Source organism: Desmodus rotundus, chromosome 2, assembly GCF_022682495.2.
Source record: "Desmodus rotundus isolate HL8 chromosome 2, HLdesRot8A.1, whole genome shotgun sequence".
Classification (NCBI taxonomy): domain Eukaryota; kingdom Metazoa; phylum Chordata; class Mammalia; order Chiroptera; family Phyllostomidae; genus Desmodus; species Desmodus rotundus.
The window spans coordinates 132,670,348-132,688,203 of record NC_071388.1 but is presented as its reverse complement, the minus strand read 5'-3'; the positions used below and the strand labels follow the sequence as shown (position 1 = coordinate 132,688,203).

The 17,856-nt window shown below is 37.2% G+C and overlaps 1 protein-coding gene and 1 non-coding gene across 2 annotated transcripts in view; both read left to right on the top strand.

Annotated features, from left to right (window-relative positions):
• LRP1B (LDL receptor related protein 1B) overlaps nucleotides 1-17,856 on the top strand; it is a 1,720,016-nt gene that overhangs the window by 377,515 nt on the left and 1,324,645 nt on the right. The window lies entirely within an intron of this gene.
• Nucleotides 17,406-17,512, top strand: LOC112313191 (U6 spliceosomal RNA). Its single transcript, XR_002975657.1, has one exon. It is a non-coding gene; the product is annotated as a U6 spliceosomal RNA (small nuclear RNA).

The following is a 17,856-nucleotide window of genomic DNA, read 5'->3' as shown; positions in this document are numbered from 1 at the left end:
GTTTGAAAAGCTTAGTTTCTCATATCAAGCATAAATTTAAATCACAAATTTCATATTCATTTCAATAATTTCTCAACTGTATAATGAGGGGATAAAAATATTTTTTCCTTTGGAATATTTGCAAAGCTTATTATGAAGGGCCAAATTATTTTTTATTTAAAATAAAATTAGTTCTGTAAACTTGTTTTATAAAAATATTTTTACTCACTCTCAGACTGATTTCAGATTTAGGCAATCAAATTAAGCCTATAGATTTTAATGTAAGGGTTTGAGCATTCATTTCTGTGTTGGAATTATTTCTTCTTTTTAAAAGAATCCAACAGCACCTTAGCAGTTCTAAAGGCCACTATTTCTGGGAGATAAGGAATTGTTGGATCCAGGCAGAAGTAATTTCAGCAATTTGTTCCATTCTCAGAAGCCACGGCCTTCAGCAGCCCTGGATGTTGTCTTCTACTTGGAGGTCTAGAGCCCAAGGCCTTCCTTGGCAAAGGCCAGAGTGCTTCTACCATGGAAATGTGGCACGGCCTCCCTGTTCATGATAAAAAGTGGAACTGCATCCGGCCCTTGTGAACTTGTTACAATGGTACCACATAAACCAAGTTACAGAGAGACTAAACTCCAGGATATCTGAAGGATATCAAAAGGATGATGCCTGGGGTGAGACAGGTAGGGCCAAAGGCTTCCTTTCAACACTTCCTTCCTTCCAAAGGCAGGTTGTTGGGCTGTGTTCAAATTTGGCCACATTAGGTTTGATAAGTGAGTGTTCGTCCAGAGGAAGGATTTCACTTATTGAAATATCATCTGTGTCCTATAATAGAGGAACACATAGATTAGAATATATTTGTTAGAAAATAAGCTTTAAAGAGTTTTAAGGGAAAAAATTTATCCCAATAACAGTAATAAAACTGCATGCTTATAGTCATTGATTTGGGCCTTTTAAGTATATTATTACTAATTATCATAAAAACTCTACACAGTAAGTGTTGTTATTCTTTCTTATTAGGGGAAAAATGGGGACAACTGTATTGAACAACAATAAAAAAGATATATTGATGGTATATAATTCGTCCTGGGTTACATTGATAAAATCATATCAGTAATTTGAGAATGGGTATTGCCTAGATATATTAGCATATAAAATGTAGAACATAAATGCTAGAAGTTACTGACTAAAGACTAGCTATGGTGTAACCATTTTGACTTATAAACTGTACTGTGCATCCTTTTATGTTATAAGTGATTAAAAATGTTCACTTCAAAGTAAATTGCCAGGTGTTAAATCAAAGGCTTACTTCTAGTTAATAATAATAATAATGATAATAATATAACAATAAAAATAAATGTTCACAGTCATTAACCTAGATAGTTACATTCATCCCAGTTTCCTCATCTATAACAATGGATAATAGGAGTAACTATTCCATGATCTCATAAATTAAATGAGGAAATGCAAGTAGGACAAATGAATACATTCATAACAATAGCAAATAATAAATATACATTATTATTATTACCTAATAGTAAAGGAGTCAAGAAAATTCATAAAAGCAAAATGAAGAAAGTACCACTCCTTACCTACCTCCCAGCCACAATCTTTTGATGGGTATAGAATCATTTCTTTTAAAATACTTTTAGAAAGTTTCTCTTAAGAGTGTGTTCTAATCTGACAGTAACCGAGGGGAGGTGGGAGGGGATAGTGGGGGGAAGGGGGGAAGGATTTTCAGGAACTACTATAAAGGACACATGGACAAAACTAAGGGGGAGGGTGGAAGCCGGGTAGGGAGGTGGCAATGGCTGGCTGGGGGGGAGTGGGGGGGGGTAAATGCAGACAACTATAATTGAACAAAATTAAATAATTTAAAAAAGAGAAAAAGAAAATTTTAAAAGAGCAAGAAAAAACCAAAAGAGTGTGTTCTAACAGAGTTATAACCATAGTCAGGTTTGCCACCAATTTTACAACTGATATTGCTTCCTGAGCACTTTTAATGGTCTTACAAAGTCTACAAAGTTTGTAGAGTTGGGTTTTACATGGGTTTTAACACTTCATTTTTTGGTAATATATTAATTTTATTATATAAATATATACTTATATATTGTTAATATTATATTAATATATTGCATTAATATTTTTAAAGTCTTTGGCTTTGTTGATTTTTCTTTACTGCTTACTTTATAGATAATTGATTTCTGCCTATAATTATTTTTATTTTATTTGATATTTATTGTATTTTTCTATTACCATTTAGTCCCTTTATACCCCCACCCCCAGCAATTACCACACTTTTGCCCATGTCCTTGAGTCTTTTTTCCTTTTGCTCCATCCCTCCCCTCCCCACAACCCCAGCTGTCATCCTGCTTTCCATCTACAAGTCTGTCCCCATTTTCCTGTTAGTTCAGTTTGTTCATTAGATTCCACATATGAGGGAAATTGTATGGTATTTGTCTTTCTCTGACTGGCTTATTTCACTTACCATAATGCTCTCCATGTCCACCCATACTGTTGCAAAGGGTATCATTTTCTTTTTACGACTGAGTAGTATAGCATACAATGTGGGTATGTGCAGCGAGTAGTTTCTGTATTTAGAAGGGAGTTTTTCTTTGACTCTGTATCATGTGGTATTTGATTCTAAGTCTTCTGTTTGTATTCTTTATATTCTCTCCAGTTCTGGTTCCAGTCAGTGTTTAATATTCTAGCCTGAGTCGACTGTGGCAGAGACAAATTAGAGTTTGTTTAACACTTTGAAACAACTTATAATAGAGTTAGGGTCGTTGTTGTTTGAGGGAGAGGACTATCATTTATATTTACCTGCATCTTTGCATCCACGCTTCAAGGACATTAAGCTCACATTTGTGTTATACTTTTTAACTTAAGTGTAAAGCTTTATATTCATTTTCTCATGTTAGTCTTATTTTGGGCTTCTAAGTTTAGTTTTGGGGATTTTTTAAAAAATGTAATTCTTTTATTCATTAGCTGTTGCCCTAGAGTTATGTTATCAGACTCCCAACAACATAAGCAATGAGCGTATTGCCACTGACTGCATTGAAATACGGAGCTGCGATGTGAACATCCCAGGGGAGCCCTCCGTTGCCCTTATTCCAGCTGTTGGCCTCTGGTCAATGTTTATCAACTTTGTAATAATGATTCCGTGGGAAGCCTTATGAATACATTACTAAAATGGAAATATGATAAAATATGCCATTTCGATGATCTACCAATGCAGTTATCCCTCAAAAAAGGAGATGGCATTATATTGACCTGCTATCAATTAATGCCACAATGATGGTTTGGGGGAGTTAAAATACCCTTTTCCTAGTGTTCATAAACCAATTTATTAATTTTTTCTCTTTTGATTTTTTATTGCTATATCTTACCTCCATTCAAAATTGATTTGTGGTGAATTTGAAAAGGTACCTCTTCAAATACAGTCTAGGAATGTTGCCATAATGACTTTATTCATAGAGTGTCCAATCTGGGAAGACTTCATAAAGGAAATTAGTTTTCATCTGTACTTTGAGAAGGAAGGAAAGAAATGTACAGAAGGAAAAGAAATGTAGTTTGCTAAACTCGGTCAGAAAATGTATCTCAGGAAGGGTTAGCAATATGGGTTCAGTGGAGTCCAGGTATGTGAGCAAATAAGTTATTCTTCAGGGATAAGCCTTTTCCTTCTATAATCTATATTTCAAGTCACTACTGCATATTTGTTATTCTTTATACTAATCAAAACTGTTATTAATAGTAGCAAAAAGGACAGAAAATTTCATTGTATTATGTTATTCAAACAATGTTTCAAGTGAAGAAAGAGTTTTACATCATTTTTCAGATAAGGAAACAGGTCTGTGTAGGTTAAGTTATTTGCTGGCAGTCACACCAGGGTGTAGGCTAGAGCCAAAATGGTAATGCAGTCCCAACTCTCTCCAGAGTCTGTGTTCTTTCCACGGTGCAGCATTTGCTACTACAAAACGAAATCCAGGCATTTGCCTCCTGAGCCAAGACGATGAAAAAACATCATTCTTTTCATAGGCATGTGTCTGTGTGTCTTTATTTATGCATTTATTTATTTTGGATTTGTGCACTGTTTGTTTTCCTGCACTAAAGGTTTTACTCAATGAAATGTTCGGGAAAGTAAGATAAGCAGTGTACTGCCACTCCCTTAGATATTCAACCTGACTAGAATTTAGAGAAAGAAGGGATAGCAGAACAAGAAGACAAAGGTTAAATTACTTCTCCCAATGCCATCCAAAATTTTTAGGGTTATTTTAATTATCTCCTGAGATTTTCTTCTGTTTCTTTTCTTCTTTTTCATTTTGAATCAAGGTCACAATGTTTTGTTGTTGTTTCTCCTAGAGCTCTGAATAAGACTTAGAAGTTTACTCATGTTCCTACTCTCTGTGTTAGTGCGTGTGTGCCAGTGTGGCTGCATATGTGCTCAAAATTGCATGTTTTAGCCTTCTGTTCCAAATTGAAAAAACATTAGCAGACACTCTTGTTTTTTACATATTTTATTCATTTTTTCACATATGTAGACATTTCCTAATCACATGCAATTTGGAAAGGATCAAGTATAAGGGGAGGGGAGGGTGATGTCAATATTTTTCTGTACCTGTTTTCACTCTAGCAATTTATATGAAATTAAATTATATTTAGCATTTTTATATGAAAGGGACTGCTTAATGAGGAATAAAAAATTGGAAGTAGAAGAACTCTCACATCTCCTTGTCCTCATTAAGAATGAATTTTTCTAATAAAACTTAACTTTACCCTTAGAATATGATGATGTAGCTTATTAACTTAAAAAGTGTGTCATAAAATTTTGTCAGGGCTGAAAACCTGAGTTTTATTTTTCTTTGTCTAGCTGTATAATTTAAAAGGTCATTGTCACCTGTCACCTGCTCATTAGTTGTGTGCTCTCCAACATAAAGGAATATCTTTTTCTGTTTGTTTTTACTGTGAGAAGAATAGAGTGTCTCGGACCTATGGAGTTTAGAACCTGTTCAACTGCACATAGAGACACTGTGTTGGGAGTATGTATGTTATACTACAAATAAGATAAATATTCTGATTTCACTTGATGATTAAAGCATTTCAACTTTTGTATAATTTGAAAATTTATCTCTATTTTTATCTCTATTCAGAAAGTATCAGAGCTATAAATAACAACTTTCCACTCACTCCCTGTCTGGAATAGAGCATTGTCCTGATATGCCAAGGTGGTGGGTTTGATCTGTCGCAGCACATACAAGAATCAACCAGAGAACAACAAATTGATCTCTCTCTCTCTTTCTCACTCTATCTCTAAAATCAATTTTAAAAAAAAACTTGCCAGTTGTGGAAAAATTTGGTCTAATTGAACATAATATAACATTGTTTTTCTTTTACATTTACCATTTTATTGGGTTGGCCAAAAATCTATATGTTTTTGTCTGTAAAATAAAATATACATTTTTCACTTTCACCAATAACTTCATTGATTTGGATATCTTAGTATGTCAACTATCTCCTCAATGGCATAATGTTGATTGTTCTCAATTAGTGTCTCAATTTAATTGCTATCAGCTTCAACTGGTCTACCTGACTATGGAGCATCATCCAGCAAGAAATCTCCAGCACAAAATGTCACAAACTGCTTTTGACACATTTGACCAGTCATAGCATCTTCTCCATACACTGCACAAATCTTTATTTGTGTTTCAGTTAAAGTTTTACCTTCCATGAAATAATAAAGCATAATATGCTAAAAATGTTCCATATATTATCCCATCTTCAATATTAAAATGGCTACACAAAAATTCACCAATTTTAATAATTTTAAAAGCATACTGATATGACAGCTGTCACAATACAATCTAAGAAAATTGTTTCAAATGAAGGTAAAGACCACTAAGCACTACTAAAGCCATTTTATGGAGGAAAACAAAAAACAGTGAACTTTTTGGCCAACCCAATAGATACTCATTCCCAGAACTAACATAGAAATTTGAAATGTTCCCATATGTAGATAGTGTAATTTTGTATTTCCTGAATACGTTATGATAAATAATATTGATTTTGGGATATTATATACCACACAATTTTTCTTTCCTAGGGGTTATATGTTTCTTTGCAATAATAGATCAATAGTTAAAAAAGAAATTTCAACAATTCTTCTCATTGAATTTTAAAACTACCCTAAAGAACTAATGGGTATGATAAAAATTAATTCAGATAAATTAAGAGGATAGCAAATTCTCTATCATGATGACCAAAAGCAGTGGATCTCCCATGAGAAATAGAAAGAAAAGCACAATGAAATACTACTCAGCCGTAAAAAGGAAGGAAGTCTTACCCTATAGACAGAATGGGTGGACCTGGAGAGCATTGTGCTCAATGAAATAAGCCAGTCAGAGAAAGACAAATACCCTATGATTTCACTCATGTGTGCAATGTAATGAACACAATAAGCTAACAAACAAAATAGAGACAGACTCATAGGAACAGAACAGGCTGACAGCTGTCATATGGGAGGGGGTTAGAGGGCTGGGTGAAAAATGTGAAGGTATTAAGCAAAATAAAAAACATCATAGATAAAGTCAACAGTATGGTGATTACCAGGGAGGAAGGGGGTTGGAAAGGTAGAACAAGGTATTAAGAGGAATAAATGGTAATGGGAGGAGACTTAACTTGGGGTGGTGAACACACAATACAATATATATTGTATTGCACACTTGAAACTTATATAATTTTATTAACCAGTCACTCCAGTAAATTCAATTTAAGAGTATTTGTCAAATAATAGAATGAATAAATTATGTCATTCCTTACATACACACAAATAAGAAACGCAAATTTAAGAAAGGTACCTCCAATTAAGGACTATTAGTGAGGCACTGGAATAAAGTTCACTTCTCAAGATGACTTAATGAGTCAGTGTCAGTAACTGGATCAGCACTGACATCAGCCTGAGGAGCTCTGGCATGATTCGCAAATGCTACATACATTGTGCTGTGAATATGAGATAGCCTATGAGAAACTCAAGTTGGTTAAAAAGTGTGCAATCCCATTGCCCTTGGCTTTCATTCCCATACGTGATGGGGTAAACTAGGTGAATCTGAGGGTCTACCAGCCTTATTACATGCATTGCATGCATTTTTCCCCTTAAGCCAATAACTTATTGCCTTCTTGGAGTTAAAACCTACATTTTATATTTCAAGTCCAGCTCCTACAGTCCCCAAATGAGGATTTCTCTGTGACTTTTGTTTAAGAAGCTTTATATCCTAGTAAGCATCAGGTCCTTATTAGTAAGGTATGCCTAGGCTGTGGGTAACTTCTGCATATGGAAGTGTCTGCCCACTTTGGAGAACAGGGTTCACTCCCTACCTAGGAAAAACACGATGCTTCAGCAAGATTTGTTTCAAGACTTCATGATTCTGAGAGCACAGAAGAAATTAAAGTTCCCTTTCCAAGCTGCTTCTACTGTTCTGCATCTCATAAGTCTTTATTATAAAGAATGTCATCTCTGCTCCTTGAGGTCATCCTTCCCATGATAATTACAAGACATCTGCTTTCACTGGAATTCATATGATTCTCCTTTGAAGAAACAAGGTACCTGGACTGCTATCAACCCTCTGAAAAGAGGTGATACAAATGACTCCTGGAAAATTCAAAGTTCAGAGAGGCTCCTCTATTAATCTCAACTACTGCTCACTGTAGTGAGTTGCTGTTGACCTTGTGATGATGTTGGCATCTGTGTTGGATTCTTGGGGCTGCCATAACAAAGTACCACAGATGAGTGGCTTAAAAACACTTATATATATTGTGTCACAGTTTTGGAGGCTACAGTCTGAAATCAAGGAGTTGGCAGGGCCACATTCCTCCAAAGCCTATAGGACAGGAATCTTTGTTGCCTCTTCCAGCTTCTGGTAAACTCAGACATTGCTTGGTTTATGGCAGCATAACTCCAAGTCTCTGCTTCCATGTTCATATGGCCGTCATCCCTCTGCGTCTGTCTTTGCCTTGATGTTCTTATCTCTGTCTGTCTCTGTCCAAATTTTCTTCTTCTTATAAGGGAACCAGTATGATGAATTAGGACTCACCATAATAACCTTGACTTAACTTGATTGCATTTGTAAATATTCTATTTTTTTAAATAAGCCACATTCACAAATTCTTCTACATATCTTTTGGACAAAGAAAATTCAACTCATAAGACCATACTTGAACTCCACTCACTGCCATTGTCATTAGTGCATATTACAACCCTGTCTAGACTCACACAGAGAAAGAGAGGCAGTTGTATACTCAGTTTGGGCAATGCACACCAAAGTAGTCTGGTTTTCAATGCTCTGCTCTTTAATATAACTTACTTAGCTTCTTTTCCTGAAACAGCCTGCCTCTAGAGAGGCTGAGTGAGGAGAGGTCTCAATATCTCCAGCATCAAAAACCCAGATACTCTGTCCCCCCACAATGTCAGACTGGGGGTGGGAGACCATACAAACTCCCATCTTTTTCTATCCTCACATAATTTGATTTAAAAAATACTTTGTACACCTTGTTCCCAGCTGGAAGATGGCATTCTTTCTTTTCAAATGGCTCTTGTTTTTAGTGTCACATTGGCCTTCACAGCAAACTGAATCTGCTTCTACTAGGTTTCCATAATTTTGAAACAGGAGATTAAGGTTTCTAAATATCACATTCATATTTGTTCAACCCTCCAATAAGTCAATTTCTGCAGAATGAAAAAGAAAAAAAATTACCTCACTGAATATCCTACTCTGTGAAATTGTAATAGGATTAATAACAGTAATGCTCACATTTGTTTGCATCTTCCACTGAGTAACAGAGTGCTCTCACTACATGTTTTCTCTAAGCTGCATTACTCAAACTTTGAAACAGTCTATTTATTTTGAAACAACCACAAAACTCTCTTGGTTCCTATCTTATTTGAATCCTTGTCTTAATTTGCTTTGAGCTTCATCTTCTAACTGAGGAAAATATTGTGTGAATCTTATTCACAAACCACCTAATTTATTCCGGTGACTTCCTTTATGAGCTTGAAGAATTAGGCAAGTCCCCCTTGAATGTCTTCCCTCACTGGTCTCTCCATTCTGACTTCTGAGTATTTCCCCATTCCCTTCTTATGCCACCTGCACTTCATTGCTACATCCTTTCCTCTGAACAGTAAATCGCAAAACATCTATCTCTGTGCTAGGCTTTGTCTTTCATATGGATAATTTTCATTTATTAAACAAACAAACAAAAAATAAGCCCCAGCATAGAAAATAATGTTTAATGTTTCTCCAAGGTCAAATCCTTGCCACCTATAAGGAATATGGCTGGAGTAGAATTAGTCATATGATGAGATTTCAACATTCAAATGGGTACTAGGGGAAAGCATATTTTAATTATGGAAATTTAAGTTAATATAATTATAAAAACAGACAGTCATAGTTTCTTTAGAAACATCAATTCTGGACAAAAGTCAGCCTCTCCTCTTTGCAGATGGCTTCAGTTGAGGAACTGGAATGCAGGTGCTTAGTAAACTATTCATAAGGACTCCCAGTCTCTGTATTTGTTATTATAAAGTACTTTGGTTTGCTATTTGTGCAATTCTAAGGCCCATTCACCTGCAGTTGGCAGCACTGGTTGTCATCCAAACAGTTCTCAAGGGCATTGCAAAATACCAAGGAGATAGGCAGAGGGGCCCAAAAGAAATATTTGTAAAAACAGATGAATTGAAACTTACCACAAATATAAATGCCCAGGAGGCAAAGCAAAAGTACATGTCATTTTAAAAATGAAATGAAACCATGATCTCATTAAAAATATTGGCCAGTGTAAAGCATATTGACAACAGCAATTACCTTTTACTGTTTTTCTTAAATATCTTTTTCTTCCTTAGTTTTGAATAGACTGTTTTAAAAACTGGAAAAAAAATGGAAAAAGATTCTGATGTCAAGATAAATATAACTGCTAAAAATGGAATCATGAATCTATACAATTTATATAGCTTAAACATTTTCATTTAACTAAATGTATTGCTATTATCATTAGTGGTATTTTAGTTTACTACATTTCTAGGCTGTGGGTAACTTCTAAAGTAGATTATATTAAAATTTTTATTTACTATATTTATTTTCTTCATTCTCTTACCAGATAATCTAGAGTTTAATTAGCAATTAATTAAAATGGATTCAATGCTGCCTTTGGCTTATAATAAGCACTTAATAAGGGTTATTTATTTATTTATTTATTTACAATGCCAACATCAAATTGCCATCTCCCTGATTAAGTCATTCAAGAAATATTGGGTGCCTAATATAGGCAAAATGTTACTATAAGTACTGTGACTAGAAAGGTGAGCAAGATGTGTCACTAAACTCAGTGAAGTCATAATAAAATAGATTAAGGCAGATATATGCAGTATACATGCAAGCCTGCATTATAGTTCTATTATGATGCACATACAACACAGGCATGGAGAAAAGAATGATCCAACAGCAAGATATTCAGAGTGGCCTTAACAGTCATGCCAAGACCAAAACGCTGACTTGTTTATAGCAAGCAGAAAGAAGAGGAAGGTCATTTCTAGCAGTCGGAACTGCATGCTCAAAAACATGGAGTTGTGAAAAAGCAGAACATATTTGAGAAGTTCCATGCAAAATAATGATGATGGTGTGGGATTTATTTCAGGAGGTATAACTTAAAAGGTAAGCGATAGATGGATCACGAAGAGCCTTGAGCCCAGCTAAGCAATTTAAACTTTATTCTGTAGGCAGTGGGGAGACATTAAAGGAATTTAAGCAAGTAGATAAAATGACAAGATTTGCATTTGAAGAAGGTCATTCTGAAAACATTGTAAGTGATGGATGGAAGGGTAAGACCATAGACAAGAAGGCAGAAGCCTATTCCTGTAATCCAGATGAGAGAAGCTAAGGTCCTGCTCTAAGAAGTAAGGCTATACAATGGAGGGAAGTGTTAATCTCATGTGAAGAAAGTCTCTGGGACCAGTGCATTCTCTGAGGACACACAATTACAGGAAGGCTGTCATAAATCAACCATTAACTTACAAAAATAAATGTAATTCAGGGAACTGAAGCCTTTTATTCTCATACCCAAACAATTTTCTCGCCATAAAAGGAAAGTCAATATATAATCAGGCTGTTGCCCTAGAATCAGAATAAGTGGAACTAAAATAATAGAACGTTTAATAGCTTCAGGTAAGCGTACCTGGTGCAACCATCTTGCTAAAGGTATCAGAATATTTTGAGTTCTTGGCTACAACTCCCACCATCCATCTTCCCATGAAGTATGGCCTTGCCATTGGCACTAGGATATAAAATATTTTAAGGCCAACAGCAGAAGTGCTTGCTTAAAAAAATAGAATGTGGGTTAATGATGCTGAGATTTGTTGCTTTGACTTTTTTCCCTCTGTTTCTATTGCTCCTCAATCCGCTTTATGATATAGATTTTTTCTTCTTTAGTTACTTTTAATAGTCAATTACATTATAATTGAATCTTCTAAACCTGTAACCTAAATAGTGTGTGGACTGTATATATCTCTATTACAAGGGCTGTAATATTGCCTTCCCCCATAATAATGACCACTGTATTTTAAAATTTCTAAGGAAAACTCTATTGTGGCTATCCTTCCCTGGTCCCCTTTCAAATTCTGCCAACATACTCACTCTCTTGTGAAATCATTGTGTGTGGTTGTCTCATTGAAATTTCTGTGGATTGACTTTGCAAGCAGAAATTAGTTTTAGTGTTAAGCTACTTGAACTAAATATAAAACCTCGGTTGATGATGCTTAAACAGCATTTATCCAAAAATACTACAGCCTACACAAAAAGGTTTGTAGAGCCAGGCTTTTGAGGACTCAAATGAAAACTTGTCCACCTTAATTTCAGCATCATATAATGGACTTGTCATCATTTTAAATGAACTAGAGGCCATGCCTCTCTCATATGGAAAAAAAAAGAAAAAAGAAAGAACCATTTTAATAAATGCAGTTATATTTTAAGATACTGGGTGTTTTCTACATTCTAAAAGAGTTTCAGTTTTTAAAAATCATAACTTTAGCAGTACCGTATTTTTTGGACTATAAGATGTACTTTTCCCCCCCAGATTTGGGAGGAAAATAGGGGTGCATCTTATAGTCCAAATGTAGCTTACCTGGCTGGCTGGGGTGGGGGGCAGTGGTGGAGCAGGGTTTATTTTCCTATTTTTCTCCTCTAAAACCTAGGTACGTCTTATAGTCCAAAAAATATGGTAATTCCCCAACACTGTAGCAGACAACCTCTATTGATATATGGACTAGGAATGAGGAAAAGAGAAAAGATAATGTTCTGCGATAAGAGGAATAGTTGAGTCTGAAACTTGGTAATATGAGAAAGTCATTAACATTTTAGTAGTGGATGAGATTACCTGGAGGAATACGACCTTGAATGGGTGAAAAAGGCAAAAAACCCCTCTCCCTCAAAAATATTGTGTGTCGGGGGGGCTTTAACGCAGCCCCCCCACCCCCTCCCCATCCACCACGGATGAAGAATAAGTCTACCAAGACATGATCTGCTTGGGGAGGAGAGGTGGCTGATCTCTCAAAGGAGAAAGGCCTTGAGCCTTTCCCTCCATGGGCTTTTATTAGGTTCATTCACATAGGAATGCAGATAAAGCTCATCAATCATTGTCAGCCAGTAAGGGTTAAACAATACCGGATTTACAGAGACCCTTGAGGGCTTATTCTGAGTTACAGCCAATTAGTTAGAGGGCCATAAAACTTTTGGCGCCAGACTCATCTAAGATCTGGACCCTTATCTTTTAAACTGAGGGTACAGATTAAGTAGGTTTCACAGGAATGTATGTATTTTTCTTAGGCCTGATTCCCCAGGGAATCCGCCCCCACCCACCCCCAGCACAGGACGGCACTGCCCTCTGTTATTGCTTCAGGCTTAAGTCAGGCAAGGGAAGTAAGGCAGCCAAGAAATTAGGAGACTTCTTGCAGACAGAATGAGGACTCAGGCTATTTCAAAGCCGAAGGGCGAGGGTCCATCACCCCCTTTTTCCACAGCCCCCTGAGTCCTTCCCTGCAGGCCTTTTCCGTGACCATGCCTGTCTTAGGTTGATCCTCCCTTGAGGATTCTTACCTGTCATTGGCTAACTGGCCAAGCTCAGGGCCAAGCAGGGTGAAGTGGGCAGAGGTGGCACCCCTGCCAAGGAGACGAGCTTTGTCTCCTTAGTGGCTTATGGTCCCAACTCTGACTCAGCCTTAACCATGCGGGGTTACAGCCTCTGAAACCAGGCAGGGCAGTTCCCAACAATTGTGAATAAATAATGAGAAAGGCTGGAGATAAACCAAGATAGAGAGTTGTCACATAAAGTAGAATAGAGAAATTCAAAAAGGGAGTAGACGATATTGTCCTACACCATAGAAAAATCTAGATTGAAGGGTGCTTAAAAAATAATAATAATACAAAAATAAAAAGAATCCTAAAGAATTCTGAATAAAGTATGAACTTTAGTTAATTAAAAAAAAAAGGGTCCTGAGGGGAAAAATAATATGTTCAGACACTTATTGAAATGCTTTACATCTAATAACTATTTCCAGCAACAGCCTAACGAGATTTGTGTCTCCATTTCATAGATGAGGGAACTAAGATACAGAAGCAAAGTAATTTTTCTAAGGTTATACAATTGGTAAGTGGTGGAGTCGAACTTTCAACTAGATAGTCTGGCTTGAGAGGCTGGAAAACAGGATATTATACTGCATCTCAAATCAAAGAGGTAATAGGCTTGGATACTAAGAAAGCAGAGGTGATACTCTCACACACTCCTTTCCTCTGCGCTTTAGGGAAAAAAATGTGACTTTATATTCCGATGTGGAAAAGTATGAAGGAACAGAACAGAGCAGTACATAAATGCATTTTTCACCTGACCTCTTTAATGTTCATGTCTAAGAAGGAGACAAGTTGAACAGGGGTCATGGTGGACAGTTGAAGGAGGGAGTAGTGGGTCCCCCAGTAAGGCCTAAACAGAAGTGAGCAGTTATACCTTTATTATTAACTAGGAATGGACCTCTGAGTCATCTAAAAGTCATCTTTTTCGAAATGCACAAGCAGGCCTAAATACCATCCCTGGAACTTCTGAGTCAATGTGAGCTAGGACCTAAAAATATTTGTATCTGGGAGTTCTCTGGATGATTTTGAATTGTTCTTTTGTTTAAAAACCTTGCATACCTACACCACAAGGTAAAATGTTCATTATTATTGAAATATATAAATAAGGGATATTATGCAAATGGGCTTTGCTTGGGGAAACTGCCTTTTTTTTTTTTTTCAATTGTACCATAATCTCCTGTTCCTTCCTTATTCTCCTCTGCACATCCTACTTGGGAGTACCTATACTTTATCTGGTTCACCTGTTCATGTCGCTTCCTTATCCCTGACAGGCTATAAGATAATGATTTCAGTTTGGGGCTCCTCCAGGAGAATTCACATTCCAGAAAGACTCCTTACACATAGGAAAGCCTGCAGGTTTACCCAAATAAAACCATTTCCATGGAGCAAAGGGTATCAAGCTGGGTGTTCAGGGAAGGAGTGTCAGCTTCAGCTCAGATTGTTAAGTGTGGACGCCCATCTATGTACATGATGATTGCTGAATCTAAAAACCACGTAACACGTTTACAAAGAACTAAGCTTTCCTATCACCCTTAATAATGAATCAGAAGTTTCTTCTGATTCATAGATACTGTATTTAGTAATGTTGTTTACGGCTGGCTTTACATCTTCAGGCACAGAATCTCCCTATAAAAACTGATTTTGAACTAATATAATGGGCAATTTGGGATAGAGGCACAAAAGAACACTGGAAATGTCTGTTTTGGAAAAGAAATGAAAAAAGGAATACCCTTAAAACATGGACAAGAAACCACATATTATAAACTTAAATGAGTTAAAGTAGCATTTTCAAGTACTTCCACAAGGAATGCACATTTTTCTTTTACTCCCTCGTGTTCAGATATGATTCAAGGCTGCAGACAGCTCAGCTTCTTTCCTTTGTAGCGCCTCAGTGCTCCCCGTGCATTTTTCGAGTAGTAATGATGATGCCAGCAAGGATACGTCTGACATCCTGTGCCCAGACCCCAGTTCACACTCCGCCAATTAAAAGACTCTTCCATCTGGACACCGGTCTCCCTGTTCCACATCTTCGCACAGCAAGGTGGCTGGGATTCAGGCTGGGTTCCTCTGGCTTCAGATTCTACTAGAAAAGCCGAAACTGGCCACACCACATGATGTTTGACAAAGATTGGCTCAGCTGGAAGTTGCTCTTCATGTGTTTTCCAAATGCCTGCCCACGGTTTTCTGAGACAATTTTGCCTTTGTGTCTGCTGGGGAGACCCCACAAACTTCAAACCTCAGTTAAATAAAAATGCTCTCGTGTATTGCATACTGTCACCCAGGCTTTTCTGCTCATTCTGTGAGAGAACAGGATTTAGACTAACTCATTTCTTTGCTAATTATCAGACTCATGCTCAATTGGATTGCATGTAAAGAATTTGTAATTAGTCTTTATAAAAATGGGCTCCTCCCTTCCATTTGTACTCTACCTACAGTATCACTCAAGCATGAACAAAATAGGAATAGAAAATGAAGAGAATAAAATGTGCTTAAAGAACATTTTGAAAATGTAAATCCATTTTAGAAAATGGCTGAACCTAAGATAAATTGTTAAAGCAATTTAGATAATTACTGTATTTGTTGGCACAGGTTAGTCTGTACCAGGCCCTGTACAGAATGTGAGGTACCCTCCAGTGAGCTGCGCTGTCCATCTGATCTCCTGGGAATTACTATTGATAAACAATGGGGAACGAATCCTGAGGCTGCCCTGCCACTATTGTACCACTTAACCCTGTGATGTATGGTTTCTGATGCCAGATCTCTTCAGGCAATTGTTCACGCTGTAATTATCTTTCAAGTCCTTAACTAAGACTCCCCTTCCAAACCAATAATGCTTAAGCTAGGATGTTGATAATCACAAAACACCTTTAAACTCAAAATAAGATGTAACACCTAAAAAAGTAGCATGGCGTAAACATTCTTGTTTGAAGTATCAACCATCATCCCACGTCTGACTGATGCCACGATGAAGTCCTGTGGCAGAGCTATCAGGGGAAGCTGTAGGCAAACACTTGAAAAACATAAGAAAAACAGATTCCAGCTGAGGCCATTTTAACACAGCTCCTAATGGCCAGACTCCCTTTGGCTCACCTTGTTAAGCATCTGTCTGAAGCCCACAAAGAACGCAGTTTGAGGCTCAGCTGCTGTAATAAGCAGAACGAACACATGGTGATTCCAGCTAGCAGATGGGGACTGGCTGATCGAGAGAGACTGATCTAGTGTCTGGCCACCTGTTGGCAGACACAGCACTCCTGGCACCATCTCCCCACCCTGCAAATTCAGACAGAAGGGAAACAGGAAGAGAACTGATTCTTTAAATGAATAAATGTAAGGAAAGCATTTGTTAAGTCAAGCACTGCATGTGAGAACAGATAGAGTCAGTCAAGGATGATGCTTTGCAACAGCATATGGATCAGGTGTCTCCCCAGAATAAAGTGAAGTAAAAATAAATGCTACATCTACAATATTTCAAAGGTAAATTTAAAATGATGACCATGCATGGCCTTTTAATAGTGATGTTAGTCGGAGGCCAAAAGTGTTTAGTTTGCTTCTGACTGATGTTATGTTGCTACTGTCAAATTAAATTCTAGATGCAAAAGTCAAATGTTAGGAATAAGTTTGGACCTCTCTGATTTACCCCCATGGTGATTCCGTCTACATTTCTCCTTAACTTTAGGGCAATAGGAACAATTAGCTTAACTAGGATTTCTCAGAGCCCTGGATTTCTATTTGCTTTTTTTTTTTTTTTTTTAAAGTAACTTAGCAGAAAGTAGCCATTCCCTAGGCACTACCATCCTTTATTAGAAGCTTGTAGAGGCTCCCAATTCAAGTCAGGCTCAGAGCTGGAGGGGAAAATCATGCCCCAGAGACGGGCACTCCTCAGAACAAGAAAAGGAGGTCTTGGCAGTTGCCCCAGCTACTGCCTTATGTTCCAGCCCTTTTGAAGAGTGATTGAGGATTTTCAACTCTCTAGAGAGATACTGGGCAACTGAGGTGACCTTTATGTTACAAGAGCTTCCTCCCTTTCTCTCTGTACTCTTCTTTGCAAGTTTCTCGTCCCTAGATTTTCCCCCCAGCTATTCCACTTTCATAAGCTGCGTTATGTCTCTTGAAAAATAGTGCTATTCTCCAGAATATAGGCTTTTCTTTCCCCCATTATAGTGCTAAAGGTAATGTTTATAGCTCTTCTGAGCGGGGGCGGGGGGGGGGACAGGGATCATCTAGTAAAAGTTTCAAAATAAAAAAAAAGCTTTACAGTGCTTGCTTTGGAAGCACATATACTAAAATTGGAATGATACAGAGAAGATTGGCGTGGTCCCTGCTCAAGGATGACACACAAATCCGTGAAGTATTCCATATTTTTTGCCCTGTCTGCTGTGGCTCAGTGGGCTGAGTGTCATGCCGGCCTGCAAGGCAAAGCATCGTTGGTTCAATTCCCAGTCAGGGTACATCCTGGTTTGCAGGCCAGGTCCCTAGTAAGGGGCACATGAGAGGCAATCACACATTGATGTTTCTCTCCTCTTTCTTCCTCCCTTCCCCTCTAAGAATAAATAAACAAAATCTTAAGAATATAAAAAATATTTAAAATATGATAACCATTACTAAATAAAGAAAAAGCCTTACATAAAAGAGAAATAAAAAGCCCAACACTCCTCCTCTTCAGGCTTCTCCCACTATGAGGACTCGGTAGTTTTTGTACAAGGTCAT